Below are 16,290 nucleotides of genomic sequence, written 5' to 3' on the forward strand. Positions count from 1 at the left end.
CCAGAAACTCTATAGCTTGAGAGATCATCTCCATACAAGGTACTGATTTTAGTCTCAGGAGGGGATGAGTTAGGCCACACAGTTTAATCAGGTTTTAATATTCTTGGGTTCAAAGAAGAGTTACCTAAAACAAATCTCTGTAGTGAGAGTTGAAATTGTGGGCCAATGAGAAACCAGGAGCAGTGAAGGCATAGAGGCTGCTGGTCCAGAGAGCTCTCATGTAAAGGTAGACCCGACTGAGGCTGGACTCTCCAGAAACCAGCTCCAGAGCTGTGCAGATGGAGGAGGAGTTCCCTCTCGCTTCTGCTGCCTGGCCTATTGTGCATTTTGGCATCCATCAGCTCCTCCCTCCCTCTCTCCATCTCTCCTTCCCTTTGGGTCCCAGTCCTCCAGGCCAGCAGTCTCCTTTATCACTCCTTATTTTTTATTCCTTCTTTTTCATTCTTCCTGATTGCACCCCCTATATAAATTGGTCCTGAGTATGCTTCTGAGGGTGTCCAACCTGAGAAGGAGAGCAATCACACGACCCTCAGAACTCCTAGCTAGAACTCTTGCCACCCTTGTTCATTTATTCAGCATTCACTAGTGGAGTACACATCATGTGCCTGGCTAGCTTTTGTGTGTATAAATATCAACAAATGTAGACAGGTTCCTGCTTTCGCTGGGTGGTGGTGGCGCACGCCTTTAATCCCAGCACTCGGGAGGCAGAGCCAGGCAGATCTCTGTGTGTTCAAGGCCAGCCTTATCTACACAGAGAGATCTAGGACAGGCACCAAAACTATACAGAGAAACCCTGTCTCGAAAAAACAAACAAACAAACAAACAAACAAACAAACAAACAGAAAGGTTCCTGCTCTCATGGGACTTCCTGACTAACAGGGATGATGGAATGAACCAGAGATTTCCATTAAAAGGGGCATCACACGACCACATTGCAGCATGGAGAAAGAGAAGAACTGTGGTTCCGTGAGAGAGTGAATGTGAGGAGATTGATCCACCCTGGATAGTCAGGGATACTCAACAGAGGAAAAGAGCCTTAGGTTAGAACTCAAGCCAAGGAAAACGATGTGTTGAGGCCCCAGGCTGAGGGATATTGACAGAGAAGCTGAAAGAGTCAAGGTATCTGGACCACACACAGTTAGGAAGGGCAAGAATGATCATGGCTAATGGTGTGGATGGAGGCCAAGTCTGCTGGATCTTGTAGACTATGTTGAGAACTGTTGTTATTTAAGAAGAAAGGAAAGCCACAGCTTGGTGGCAAACAGAGTAATGACATTAGCAAAACTGTTTGCTAGTCATTGAAGGAGAAGGTGAGCCTATCTTAGAACCTTAGAGGTGAGTCTTAGAGAACTACAGGAGGCAATGTACTCCACTTACAATTCTTGACATAATCTTGGATGACTCCTAGGAGCCTACTGCATAGTTTTTTTTTTTAAAGGCTTCTTTCTTCCTTTACCAATAGACTAGAATTGTCTACCTTCTGTGAACATTCTCAACTCTATAAAAAGCTCTGTAGGACCCTCACTACCTTATTGGAGACTTCTTAAGGCCAGGCCAATACTCTACTCCTCTAGTGGCCTTAGAGCTGCAGAACCACCACCTTCTGGCTGGTGCTGATTGAACTTGGTCTTCTGTGTGGTTCCACCCCAGCTTAAAGGCTGAGGGCAGTGCTCCAGCTCTGAGGGAAGCATCCAGCATCTTGGGATGCTTTGTGACATCTCCTTTGAAGCTCTGTCTTCGCAGAGCAGATGGGCCTCAAGCCCTAGGGGCTCATTATTGCTGTGCGGTTTGAAAGCCCTCAGAGACAGCTGCCAGGTTCCCATATGCATAGCAACAAACGGTCTCAGTGAGCTACAGTCTGCTGCAAGAGGCATCATGTGGCCTTGGGTAAGTAGTTCAGGTGACCTAAGGCTCCATTTCTACTTGGTTACAAGCTGCTGCAGCCTTCACCATGATGGTGGGCTGGAATAGCCTCATTTCCTTGGCTGTCCAATGGGAACCAGGTCCTGCCATCTGCCCATTTATGTTAGCTATGTGATCTCTTAGCAGCCTGACTTGTAGAGAAGGCTTCATGGTTGGGAAAGATGGGACTAGGAATTTACAATCAGGCTTTAGGAGTTCTGGCTTCTGGAGCCCAAAACTAGGACTCAGGTCACTGGGGTTGGATCTAAGATGAATATTTCTGAAAGACATATCTTCTTGCTTTTACTACTCCTAAGAAGTCAGACGAGCCCAGGGAAGCAGCCAAATGAGCATTTTCCTACATGGATGGGAGTTTGTCTTTGTCTTAGGACACATCCTGTCCTTCCTTAATTCATTTGGATCCTCTGGTCTTCTATACTGTCATTGATATAACCGGAAGAACACCTGGTTACCACTCTAAGGCTGGGCAGGACACACTGACTGTCCCTTAACAGTGCAGACTTTGGATTTGCATGGTCACTGGCTGGCAGGGAAGTGGGATCTTGACTTAGTTTACTTAAGTTTCCAAAAAGAGACTCCTAGTCCAAGATGCTTTTAACAGTAGAAATTTATTTCCTCCATTTTGGAAACTGGAAGTTGGATCCTAGGGTGTCAACAAGGTGGGTTTCTGGTGAAGAGTTTTCATAGATTGCTGCCTTCTTGACATTGGATCCATGGGAGAAAGAGTGGGGGGCGGGGAGAGAGAGAGAGAGAGAGAGAGAGAGAGAGAGAGAGAGAGAGAGAGGGAGAGAAGGAGTTTTATGGTGTGTAAAGGTACTAATCCCACCATGAGCACCCTACTCTCATGACTCATCTAATGCTGATTACCTCCAAAGAGCCCTGTCTCGGAATAATTGAACATTCAGGGCAATGAAAATCCACTCTATAGTTAGAGAGCTTCTCTTGTTTTAACTCGAGTTTGGCAATAATAAAGAACACACTTGTGTCCAGGTATTTATTATTGTGATGAGATAGTGAAACAAACAGTCTGCAAACATAATTTATACCAATAACTACATAATAGTTTTCATGAGCCTGCCGGGTGACCAAGTGATTTTGCTTGTCTAGTCTAGTTTTGTTTGGTCTTAGGCCCCCACTCATGTCTGTGGTTGTATGGAGGGTTAGCTGGATTGGGTGTCTTCTCGGGTTGCCCTTCCATGTGGGCCTCACTCTACCTCAGGCTAGCCCAAGCTAGTTCTCATGGAGGTGACAGAATTCCAATAGAATGGCTGGGCATGTGCAGAGGCTCTTTGACATCTAGGTTTGGAGTTGGCACACACATATCATCATTTCTGCCTTATTCTGTCTAGCAAAGGAAGTCTCAAAAATCTGCCCAATATCAAGGATGAACTTTAGGCTTCATCTCCTAATGGCAGAGGCTGTAAAGTTGCATGTCAGAGAGCATGGGTACTAGAGGGAGAGGAGAAGCTGGGCCATCTGTGTAGGGAGTCTTTTCCACTATTTCAGAGTCTTATTGCTAGGCTCAAGTGAGATTGCTCATGTTATTGCAGTGCTTGGTAAGTTAGAATATCATGGTCAGTTACAGCTGCAATTATACCATTACGAGGTCAGTGAGTTTTCAGCACCAGACACGGGAACAGGCACTTAGGAGTCAGGGCTAAGGTGAGAAACACAGTTGACAGCATCCTTGAGCCTCTGCAGACCACACCACTCCTCTTGCCATACTCATGAGAGGAGCTATGTGCAAGTGAGGGCCCCTCCTTAAGGGGAGAAATTGGTTCCGATCTCTGCTGAGAGTTGTAAGACCAGTCCAAGTGTTCATCCCCAGGTACAAGTCCTCTGATGATAGCTACGATCCAACATAGTCTCACAGACCATCCCACACTGGCTTTAGGGGAGAGCCCCCTTGCCCTTGCCCTTGCCCCATCTTTGTTTCTTAGGGTACCCATTCTGGCCCTTGCCTGCCAAGTGCCCCAGACCCAAACCTCAGACCCACTGTAGGAGACAGAAACTCCTTCTTGTCTCCTCATCAGTTGCTCTGTCACACTCTTGGTTATCCAATAATGTTCTCACATCTGCCTTAGATAATAGCCTTTCTGGCTCTTTCTCTGTGTTTTAAGAAGGCAGCTGTCATGGTAATGATCACTCGGTGAGTTCCTGGAGTCTAAACTAGGTCTAAAGACAGAGATTCACAGCATAGTTGTTGTATGGATTTCTTTGTGGTTCATGCACTCCTTTACTAAAGATAAATCTTAGTCAGGAGGTCTGTTTGTACAAAACAGCAAGGTGGAGGCACTTTGGCGCTCTCTCTCTCTCTCTCTCTCTCTCTCTCTCTCTCTCTCTCTCTCTCTCTCTCTCTCTCTCCATATGCACACATGTGCAGGGGTAGGAGGGCATGGAACAGAACTTCTGAACCTCTTCCCCATGCCTCTTACTCTCAGCAACCTCTGTGGAAGGTCTTTGGATTTCACCATTGTGGTTTGGAAATGACTAAAGTGGGGAGTTTAGACAGGGAGATGTCCAGTCGGGCAGCTTTCCCAGATACCATTCAACTAAACTGGGTCTTTGCTTTTCCACTTTTTCTTTTTAATAAGCTCTTTATTATAAGCAATACATATTCACTGTAAAAATGAGAAAACATGCATATGCAAAAGAATCAAGGTCATTTATGATGCCCCTACTAGAGATAGCTGCAGTGAATATATCGACATATATCTTTGCAGCTCAGAGTAAACATCTTTTGATATCATTAAATATTTTACAGCATTAATTAGGTGCCTGCTTGGCGTTGCATTGTATGGAAGGCCATGATTTATTTAATTACTCATTTATGTTTGAACATTTGTGTTGGGGTTCATCTGTGCACCTCATTCTTTGGATATATATGTAATGATATATATTTCCTTACAAGAGATTTCTACTATGAAGGGGATTCATTGCCTATTAAAATATTTTCAATTATGGAGTAGATGTACATACACACACAGGAGTTTTATATAATTTACATGAATAGTTAAAACACATCCTGGGACATAGTTGTAGACTTCATTCCTTCACATTCTCAGTCATCTGCATCTGTCACTTTTCTTTTGTTTTAGTTCCAAAGAGTCTTACTCTCCAATCTACAACCATCCTTCACTCCATGTTCTCTACACTCTCCACATCTCATGTAATTCTAGAGTTTTCTTTGGTTTTTGTAATCTCTATGGTTTGTTCCATTAGCATTTACTCATATTTAGCATATTTATTTAATTTATGATCATGAGTTAATATGTTCAGAAACTATCAGGCCAAAACAGTCTGTTTTGCATCTCTCAAATTATTCATTTTTGGGATTCCTAGATTTTTCTAGGAATATATAGATGTAAATTTATGTTCTTTGACCTTTTATGCTATGGGGGGGGGTATGTTATCCTATCTTATCCTAGTTGGCTATTACTGTGATAAAACCCTATGACCAAAAACAGCATGAGGGGGAACGGGTTTGCTTGGCTTGCGTGTCTGATCGCAGTGCACCGTTCAAGGAAGTCAGGCAGGAATTCAAGCGGGATCAGAGGTGAAGAACCATGCTTACTGGCTTGCTTGCCGTGGCTTGCTCAGCCTGTTTTCTTGTACAAGCAGGACCACTTGCCCAAGGGTAGCACTATCCGCAGTAGGCTGGGCCCTCCTGCATCAATCCTTAATCAAGAAAATGACTCACAAACATACCCACAGGTCAGTCTGGTGGAGGTAGTTCCTCAGCTGAGGCTCTTTGCAGGTAGGTCTAGGATTATGTGAGGCTGGCAAAACTAACAGCATCTACTTATTCGGCATTTTGCTTTTTCATTCTTTTTCTAGATTAGTTTATGAAGGGTTTGTCCATCCTTTTAATTGGCTGCAGATTATTTGATTGCATGGTTGTGCCATAATCTTTTAAAGCAGCTCTCCAATGACAACATTTAGATTCCATCCAATATTTTGCTTTAAAAAAAAAAAACTGAGGTGCATAGAATAACCTTGCAATTAGGTCAGTTAGCTTGCAGTTTTGAAAGTATATCCATAGGATGAATTTCTAAAAATGGAATTGCAGAGTAAAAGGATTTTTGCATTGGGAGCTTTGATAGACACTGCAAAATTCCTTTCCAAAATGGCTGCGCTAGCTCTCCCTCAGCCTGCAGTGTGGAAGTGTGCCCATTTTTCCATAGTTTTGTCAACAGAATTGTTAAATAACTTTAAGACTTTTGCCAATATGAGGCATAAAAATAGTAGGAAAGCATAGCTTTAATTTGCATCTTTCCTCCAAGTGACATGAACGAAGCAGCCTTGCACATGCTCAGGAGCTCCTTGTGTTTCGCTTTCTGTCAACCATGTGTTGCTGCATGTTGCCCATTTTTCTGTTGCTTTCATGAAGATGTGTGTAGCAAGGATTTTTTTTTTGAGACAGGGTTTGTCTGTGTAGTTTTGGTGCCTGTCCTGGATCTCAGTCTGTAGACCAGGCTGGCCTCGAACTCACAGAGATCTGCCTGGCTCTGCCTTGTAGCAAGGATTTTTATCTCTTGATCATTGGTGTAGTTAAAAATATTGAACTCAATTTGTTTTATTTTATTTTTTTTCATGAAAATATTTTTATTTGTATATAGTAAAATTATTGATCTCTTCTTTTATGGTATCATAGGAAAACAATAATCTGTACCCGGTTTATGAAGATTTAATTTTTTTTTGTAGGTACTCACAGTTATGTTGAAAACATTTAAATCTAAAATTGATGGTCTGGAGACATGAATTAGAGGTTGAGAGCACTGGCTGCTCTTCCAGAGGACCAGGGCTCAATTCCTAGTTCTCACATGATCCCTCACAACTGGCTGTAACTCCAGTTCCAGTGGATCTGATGTCCTCTTCTGCACATATGTGGATACATACCCACATGCAAGCATACCTGTATACATAAAAGGAAAATCTAAAAGTGATTTATAATTTTCCATATATGTAATTATTTCATTCTTCATTGAATAGTTCATCTTTGCCCTACTGATTTTTGATATAATTTTGTAATACACCAAAATTTTATTTTATTAGACAGATACTTTAAATATACTGACTCATTTTGGTCTAATTTTATGAGTATTTTAATACTTCATATGACTAGATTTCCTGTACCACCACTTTTTTCCTATACCATTCTTTTTCCATTTTCTTCTATAGCTTTTTCTATCCTTTGAACTTTAAAATTAATCATCTAATGCTCCAAATCAGTCTATTGGTATTTTATTGGGGATATATAAATCAATTTAGGGAAAGCCAAAAGTCCCTGTGATGTTGAGTATTACATAAGTAAGTGAACATATTTCCATGTTTTCCCATCTTCCCTGATAAGAGCTTTCTGTGTATAGGTTTATGTGTGTCTAAGCCAGTTTATCCCTAGTTATTTAGCTTGCTGTCTTTTTGAATTGTCTTTTTTTTAACTTTATATTGAACCTTTAAAAGTCTTCTTTTGTATATGTAACTACTGACTCTCCTCTTTCTCTCTGCATGTAAGAGGCTGGAGGTTGACACTGAGTGTCTTCCTGGTCTCTACCTTGTTACTGAAGACAGGCTTCTTCACTGGTCCCAAAGCTGACTGATTCAGCTAGGTAGGTTGGTAGTAAGTAAGCTCCAGCGATTTTCCTGTCTCTGCACTCCTAGTGTGAGGATTACAGATGCACCCCAGCACATCTGGGTTTTTAACATGGGTTCTGGCATGTGAACTCTGGCCCACATGCAGCAAACCCTTTCCTGACTGAGTCATCTCCTCAGCCAATTCCTGCATGTTGATTTTGTATCACACTCTCACTAAACTTTCAATTTCGTTATTACAAGAAGTAAATTGACATTTCCTCATTTATTTCTGAGTGTTCTTACACAGAGTGAGCCACAGTTACACATTATAAAACATACTGACTCGTCATCAAATAAGCAAATGTTCAAATTGTATAAAATAATTAAATACTACTCACATAACACCTGCCACACTTTTGAGCACACTGACTTTCTAGTATATTTTGCCAGCTGAGAAGTTTTGTGTTTCATTCTAAAAGCTCTTGTATCTAAATATCAGAAAAAGAGACCTTTCTTATAAAGTGTAACTGCCAAGAATCCTCCCATCACTATCCATAAATGTGTTGACCTGATATCAGGATCCCTGGATGTGAGTTGCTGTGGAGCCCCATGTGGCTAAAGCTTACACATACACAGGTTATAGAACATTATTTTAAGGTGTATTACTTTTGTTTATGTTACATTTGTTTAACTCTGTGAAGCTGTGTTAACTGTGCCTGTCTAAAACACCTGATGGTCTAATAAAGAACTGAACGGCCAATTGCAAGGCAGGGGAAAGGATAGGTGGGGCTGGCAGGCAGAGAGGATAAAAAGGAGGAGAAATCTGGGGAAGAGGGAAGTAGACAGAGAAGGAAGAGGTCTCCAGGGGTCAGCCACCCAGCTATATAGCAAGCCATGAAGTAAGAGTAAGTTTTACAGAAGTAAGAGAATAAGAAAAGCCCAGAGGCAAAATGTAGATGGGATAATTTAAGTTAAGAAAAGCTGGCAAGAAACAAGCTAAGCTAAGGCCAGGCATTTATAAGTGATAATAAGCCTCCATGTGTGATTTATTTCAGAGCTGGGTGGCAGGCCCCCCAAAAGAGCAGGAACAACCACCAACCAACACACCTGGTTTTCCGTGAGTGCAGAGATTCTGTCATTTTTCCACTGCCAGCCAGGCTTAACAGAGGTGGGGCAGCAGATGATCTGAGAGTGCATTTTCTGGCAGGTGCTTAACATGCACAAATATAATCATGTTCATAGTGGGAGGGGGTGTCACCTTGTGAAGCTAAGGAACAGACAACATGGACATGCTGTTAAACAAAGGCTGATGACAGCTTGTGGGGGCTTAAGTGATGATGAGCAAAAGGGCAGAGGGTAAGGGTTGGGTTGTAGAAGGGAAAAAAGTGTTTCCAGAAAGTAACTGTGTTTTTTAGAGATTTGAACAAGCTAGACTCATGAATGGGATTTGGTTCCAGAGGTAGACTCTAAGCCCTATAACCATTCCTATCAATAGTCTAGACCCTTGGGAAATGCATGACCTCTAGAGTCACTCCAGTTATTTCTGGTCAGGTTCCCATGCATGGAGAGTGTGTGGATTGTTCTTAGTGCTGAGACGATCTCTGTCTTGTGTAGAAACTAAGTATATCTGTGCTTGGTTTGCTCACTGCCCAGTTCCCCAGGATCACGTCAAGCCAGGCTTTTCCTGGGCCATCCAGTATCCCTCTCTGCCCTTGTTCTTTTCATTCAGGAAATGGTGAATTTAAGAATTATGGTGGGGGTGGCTCTCCAGTGTCTAGATTCAATCTTAAAACTATTATGTGGGGGTCAAATGTGGGGTCAAATCTAAAAATAAGGATGCTTTAGGTACCAGGCTCATGATCAAGAATGAGGCAACATATGTAACATGCTTCACATAAGGCTCTTCATACAGAGGCTGCCTTTTCTTATGTCTTCAATCTTGTATGACTTCTGTGAGGGAGGTGAACTACTGCTTTCATTTTACAGAAAAGGAAACTGAGTCCTAGAAAAGATAGAAAGTTAAAAAAAAATCCAAATCTATTGGGCTCTTTGAACTTTCTAGTATGTCCTAGTGTCTTAGTTAAGGTTATTATTGCTATGAGGAGACACCATGACCAAGGCAACTCTTTTTTTTTTTTTGGTTTTTTGAGACAGGGTTTCTCTGTGTAGCTTTGCGCCTTCCCTGGAACTCACTTGGTAGCCCAGGCTGGCCTTGAACTCACAGAGATCCACCTGGCTCTGCCTCCCGGGTGCTGGGATTAAAGGCGTGCACCACCAACGTCCGGCTCAAGGCAACTCTTATAAAAGAAAACATTTAATTAGGAGCTTGCTTTTAAGAAGGTTAGTCCTCGATCATCATGGCAGGAAGCAGACTGGCATGGTGCTGGAGCAGTAGCTGAGAGTTTAACATCCTGATCAGCATGCAGCAGAAATAGAGGGAGATGCTGGGCCTGATGAGGGCTTTTGAAACTTCAAAGCCTAACCCCAGTGACACACCTCTTCCAACAAAGCCACACTTCCTCACCCTTCCCAAACAGTCCCACTCACTGGGGACCAAGCATTCGAACATGTGTCCATGGGGTCTCTCTCATTCTAAGCCACCACACCTAGTCTCCCATATTATTATAATTCTGAAATATTGTAATATGTAATATTATTTATATGATGATCAGGGTGAGTCTTCAGTGTCATGAGCAAAGAGCTAACACAGCTTCAGGCTACATGAACCCACAATACTCTGTGTTCCTGTCTTCCATCCTATGGTACTTTCAAACACTGAGTCTGCCTCAGGAGGGAAGAGGCCTTTGCCATTAGCTAGAAATTGCCACAGACCTTTTCCCTCAGGGATTGAGTCCAGGCCATGGTCCTAAACCTCCCTTTTCTTGAAGTTATTTTGTTTCCAGGTCTTTTTGCACAACTCTGCCTGCTTTTGGCCCAGGAAGAGACACTCTGGATTACTTAGCGGGCCTCCTTAATTTAGAATATTAGGTCTCAGGAGTTTGGGTGCCTTCTTTCTTGAGGGCCTTGGCATGGCTTTGCGAAGTTTCCAGAGAAGTGAGTGTATTGAATCTCAGGCAGTGGCTACCTCTTTGTCCTACTTTTTTTTGAATAAGATGGACACTCAAGTGACCTTGGTGAGGAGGTTGCAGGAATCATTGTCTCTGTTAAAATAAGTATGGGACTTTGTATGCCTATGAACTTGAAGTGAACATAGATTAGAGCACTGGATTTGTGACCTCTGATCTTGGAGCTTTGAAAAGTCTGGCTTTTTCTGGGGACATCTGTGTCTCCTCAAAGTGAGAAAGATGGAAATGTGCTCATTTTGATGTGAGGATGGTAAACTTTAGGTCATAGACAGGAGAGTACAAAGCAGAAGGCCACAGAAAGAATGCAGCCCGCATCAGCACGCGGGCTGTTTCTAATGAGTACAGAGCAACTGTTAGTTCTCTCCTGGGAACTTCTAGTTGGCCAGAGAACAACAGCTCAGATACCTTCATCAGCATAGTTCACGCCTAAGTTCTCACTGGCCCCCAAGAACAGAGGCTTGATACTGCAGCAAGCTCCCAGCTTGTGGTTTTGTGGCTGTTTCTATCTAATTACACATGTAATTCCATTTCCCAGTCTTGATTAAAAGTCATTTTTCTCCCTGGAAACCACATCTCCAAGTGCTTTTGCTGTGCCATGGAGGGCATCAGAGTGGTGTGCATGAGAATGAGAGGCCACGGGGACCTGGTTGGTCCAAAATTACCCAGGAAATCATTTCCTGCAATCATTGCTGGCTTCTAATTAACCCAGAGCATCTTTGATTTCCTTAATTCTTAAAGTTTTTTTCATAACAATTTGAAAACACGGAGAGAGGGGCAGCTTAGGAATTCTGTTTAGACTGGGTAATGTAGCGGTGCTCCCCCCAAAGTCCTAATTAGCCATGAAATTGTACACACCACCCTGTTAGTAACAAGTCCCTTAATATTCCCATTCACTGGGAGTAATTGCGTCATTTCTCAGGGCTGCCGCTCTGTCCCAGGAAGGGGCCAACACTATTAATCACCTAATGCAGAATAAGTGATTTCCAGCTTATGTTTTAATAAAAGGCAATCGGTTTGGGCCTTGAAAGCAGGAGTTGGCTGGGCTCCACCCTTGCGGATTACTCTTTTGTCTCTTGCCAGGCTCCCCTCTCTCATCAGGGTCCCAGGGAACTCGGGGAGCTGAGTCATTTACTTGAATGAGTTTCCTGCTGCGGCGCTGCCTTTGGTGATCAACTCAAGTTTGGTATTTTCAGTAACTGAGGCTGAGATTTCAATGAGCTTAACTAAGATTAATTGATTCGGAGTATGAGCAGCTAATTATTTTCAATGTACTCATTCGTTTGGACGCTCAGAGAAACAGTACCAAGCTGAGGCTGCACAATCACCGTTTCTGCAGCCTGAGAGAGGCCCCTGTTGTTGGGCAGACCTGGGTGGAATTCCCACTGGGTCACTTGGTAAGCGTGTGATCTCAGCAATTATTAGAACTCTCTGAACCTCTGTTGTCCTATTGATGAAGAGTTTTACCATTCAAACCACTTACTGATGTAAATAAATCGCTTAAAAGTGATTGATGACTGGGAGATTTTATGAGCATCCTTGTCATAAGATGAGAAAAACTTGACTGTGTCACTTGTTAAGAGACTTAATTCTTTTGGATGTCATAGGGGGATTAATCTAGGTGGATAAAGGCGAACTTATGGTTTAATTATTGTATGTGATTTTCATCAAGCCAACTATTCAGGGGGAGTAGATTTTGAAACAAAGAGAGAATTTGTAATTGTCTATGTGATGTAGTCATGGTGACTACAACCCAGAACTTAGCCATAGGTCTCTGAGTGCCTCAAGAGCTAGTGAGAATGTCTGAGCACCCTTGCTCGTATCCCACAGTAACAGCACTGTTCCTATCAATGAGCAATCACAAACCTTTCATGAGGCGGCTAGACTTCCCTCCAGGTTGGCAGGCTGTTTTGCAGTCATTTGGGCCCAGCATGCTCCCACCACCCTGCTCTTTCTTCTCTGATGCTGACTCTTTCCCTCCCAGGTCATCTCTGGAGCTCCATACACTCACTTTTCCTTTACAGCACAGGCTGTATTCTCATTTCTCGAAATATTGGGCCAATCGACACCCAGTCTTATGCCGTTCACTTGTTGCCATAAGAAGTTGTCGAAGCTGGGCGGTGGTGGCGCACACCTTTAATCCCAGCACTCGGGAGGCAGAGCCAAGTGAATCTCTGTGAGTTCAAGGCCAGCCTGGTCTACAGAGTGAGATCCGGGACAGGCTCCAAAACTACACAGAAAAACTCAGTCTCGAAAAACCAAAAAAAAAAAAAAAAAAAAGTTGTCGAATATCCTTAGCAGGCAGTCCTCTTCATAAGAAAAATTCTGGTCTCACTTGTCAAGGCAATTTCCCCGACACCATTACTCTATTGATCTCCATATCACAGGTTCATTTTTCTCGGCAAGCACTGATACACAGTGTGCAGATATGGAGCCTAGAGTTTCTAGACCTCTGCTCACCAGTGACAGCGGTGGTTGGAAATGACGTTTCCAGAGGCAGAAAGTCAAGGTTTGGGTCCCAGCTCTTTCATTAACAGCTGCAACTTTTGGCAAGCTTCTTTGCTTCCGTGCTCTGGTTTTCTCCTGTGGAGGATAACAACATGTACTGAATGGGGCTGCTGTGTGGATTAAGAGAGTTAGTACACATCCTGCTCCAACAACAGTATCTGGTACATACATGATAAGCTTGGTTCACTTTGTCTGCGTATAACCCACTTTCACTGGTCTGTGGGCTCCATGGGGACAAGGATTAGTATGCTCCTGCATTCTCAGTGTTGATGGGTGGGACCAGCCCATGGCATTTGCCCCTAATATGTGGTAAATTTTTGTGCCTGTGTCTGGCACTGAGGTGGCGCCTAAAGATGTTCTTGTTTTGGCCCAGGATTTATTGCTGCAACATTCTCTTCAGCAGTCAAAGTAGCATTTACTCTAGTACATGTGAGATAACTTATGACGACAAGCTGCCAGGTTCTACCCAAGAACATGGGGCTTTGACTTCCCTTTAGAAGAGAAATGTGACTATGTGAGGCCCCTGGAAGCCTGGAAATCACTAAGCTGCTTGTCTCCTCCCCTCTGCTGCTTACACATCCCAAAGAGCTGGGGATTCTGTGTGGTTGTGCATTGCCTCTAATGGCTATTTTTGCAATTAGATTCTCCTGTTTTGAATAAGGTTGCTCTTGGGAGGTAAGGTCTCAGAACCCCTGGGAAGACTGACTTTGTAATTTACTCTCCATGCCACAGAGAAGAATAAGAGCAGACAGAGTTGCTTTTCCGGATACCTGGTTGTCCTTTTGTAAACAAATGGGGTCTCTTCTTTGGATCCTCAAGGTTTCCAGCCTTCCTTCCTCTGCAGATGTAACCACTGTCAAGTCCACTTGCTGATGTGTTGACGCCACTTAGGTCAAGGCTGTTTTGAAGTGTATGTGCTCTGATCAGCGAGTAGGGGACGGAGGCAGGTTGTGGGAAGCCTTGCCTGGGAATGAAGACAGACAGACCCTACAGGGGAATGCTATTGATTCCCTTGCTCTTTCACCCAGCAGACATGGATATGACACTTACTATGTATCTAGCGCCTGTTAGACATAGAGGGCAGAGAATCCGGCATGGCTTCGCTCCTCTCTGTCCTCGCAAATCCTGCTGTCAGGAGTGATGGGTCCGTCCTATGGGTCAGGAGCACTGTTTCTGCCCTGCCTAGGCTGGAAGTAGATATAAACTGGTGTTATATATAACGTGGAATTTACTTTCTCACATTTCAATGCGCATTGTAGTATTGGTGAAATTATTAAGGCCACTCCACATAGTTAAAAGGGAGGTTTATTTAATGGCATAACTTACAAATGAAGGGATAGGTAGGTCACAGGGTCTGGGAAAGGTGTAGCGCAGTCCGTCGGTGTTCTCTGGAGAACTCTGCTCGGTCCACCTCCATTGTCCAGGGTCCAGGAACCAAGAGAGGGCAGTGCATCTGGATCTCGGGTCTTCAGGGCCCTCTCTTGGCCCTGCCTTGTAGGCGTGATAGTTACCGAAGCCTCAATGGGGGTTGGAACTTCCAGACCAAAGCTGGAATGGCTACCCACTACATTGTAGATAATGGTTATTGAGTCTCCCAATAATCATACAAAGTAGTTTCGTTTTCATTTTCCATTGACATGTATTAGTCACATTACATGGAGCTATGTCACGTTGTAGGTAAAGATCTCACTGTCTGAAGCCCTGGAAAGGGCCACTTTCTGTGACTTGGTGAAATTCACCATAAGAGGCAGCAACATTTGGGAAGCGGAAATGGGGCATGTGAGAAGTTGTTTTTCTAAGAGTGGCCAGAACTCTGGGAGTTAGATTGTTTACGACGTAGTATGCAGTTCCAGAGTGGGTTTTACCGAATTCAGTTGAGCTGAGTTTGTGAGGGAGCAAATTGATGCTCTAGCCAGATGCAGACTGAGATAGGTCACCTATAGCCTGCAGCCTGCCCACATGGGCCCTCACCTGGGCCTGGGCCTCTGGAGCCCATCCTGCAGTAATGAGAGCTGCCTGGAGGGGCCTGAGGCAAGAGGCCTGCAGGAGAGCTGCTGGCTGGGCCCAGGGGAGATGCTCCTGGTGCAGGGGCGGGGGTGGGGTGGGGGGAGGAGCAAGATGCTCCCCACTCCAATGTCCTTGGCTCCCTGCTTCCCTCCTCAATGTTTGGCCCTGCCTCCTCGCCATCAATAAGTTCCCGCTTCATGATGTAATTATGCTACTGGGATGCAGAGAATCTTTTTCTAGGTGATGGTCCCTGGGTTCTGTGTTTCTTCTTAGTGGATTTAAATTTTTTTTAAAAATTAGTTTGTAACAGGCACTGAAAATACAAAATGAGTATTTTCGTGGGATACTGTGATGCTTTTGGTATGTGTGTGTAATGCTTAAATTGGGCTAAACATCCGGGAACTCAGGCATCTGTCATTTCTTTATGATAAAAAACTTCCAACTCATTTTTCTAGCCCTTCGGAATGAATGTGTAGAACGTTTGTCTAGTCTGCTTTCTCTGCAGTACAAGGCCAGGACTTCTCGCCTCTTCCTACCAGTAGGAACCCACGGGTCAGGCTTTCCTCACCCCTGCCTCTCTCTCCTTTGCTCCTTCCGTCTGGGCTAGCTTCAATGTCCAGTCTGGCTTCTAGAAGAAAAACCTTCCGAAGGGTCTGCATGAACGACTTGGCCTCTGCTTGTGCCTTGTTTCACTCGGCATGGGCATCTCCAGTTCTCTCCACACCACCGTTTCTTTCTGAGGCACTTAGGGGAGATGGAGGGAGAGAGCGGAGAGGGAGGGGTCCCAGCCCAGGGCTGAGAGGATGGGCTAGGGTGCAGGAGGGCAGCAGCTGACTCACTTCCCCCTGGCTGAGGAGAGGCTGCAAACATGGAGGCGTACCTCCTGCCTGTCTCATGAAATTGGGACAGCCATCTAGCAGGAAGGGATTGAGGAGGGCATTATAAGAACCTCGGAGCTCATGTAACCATTTATAGGACTTGAATGAAGCCTTGTAGCCTCCTCTGGGTACCTCCACAGCTTCTTTCCTCTCGGGCTTGGACTATCAGCAAAAGTTCATGGAGACCATAGGGGGTGCTGCCACTGGGCCTTGCTTGGTCCCCTTGAGTAGGACCCTTGGGTAAATCTGGCACCTGGGAAAGAGGGCTCACCTGCTCAGGTGGAAGGGCCCTCTGTAGCAGGCTTCAGCTATCTGGG

At 44.2% G+C, this 16,290-nt stretch overlaps 1 protein-coding gene across 2 annotated transcripts in view; it reads left to right on the plus strand.

The window, feature by feature from the left end:
• Positions 1-16,290, plus strand: part of Grid1 (glutamate ionotropic receptor delta type subunit 1) — a 731,151-nt gene that overhangs the window by 289,930 nt on the left and 424,931 nt on the right. The gene's annotated exons all lie outside the window — the stretch shown is intronic.

The sequence above is a fragment of the Peromyscus eremicus genome, chromosome 9 (genome assembly GCF_949786415.1).
Source record: "Peromyscus eremicus chromosome 9, PerEre_H2_v1, whole genome shotgun sequence".
Classification (NCBI taxonomy): domain Eukaryota; kingdom Metazoa; phylum Chordata; class Mammalia; order Rodentia; family Cricetidae; genus Peromyscus; species Peromyscus eremicus.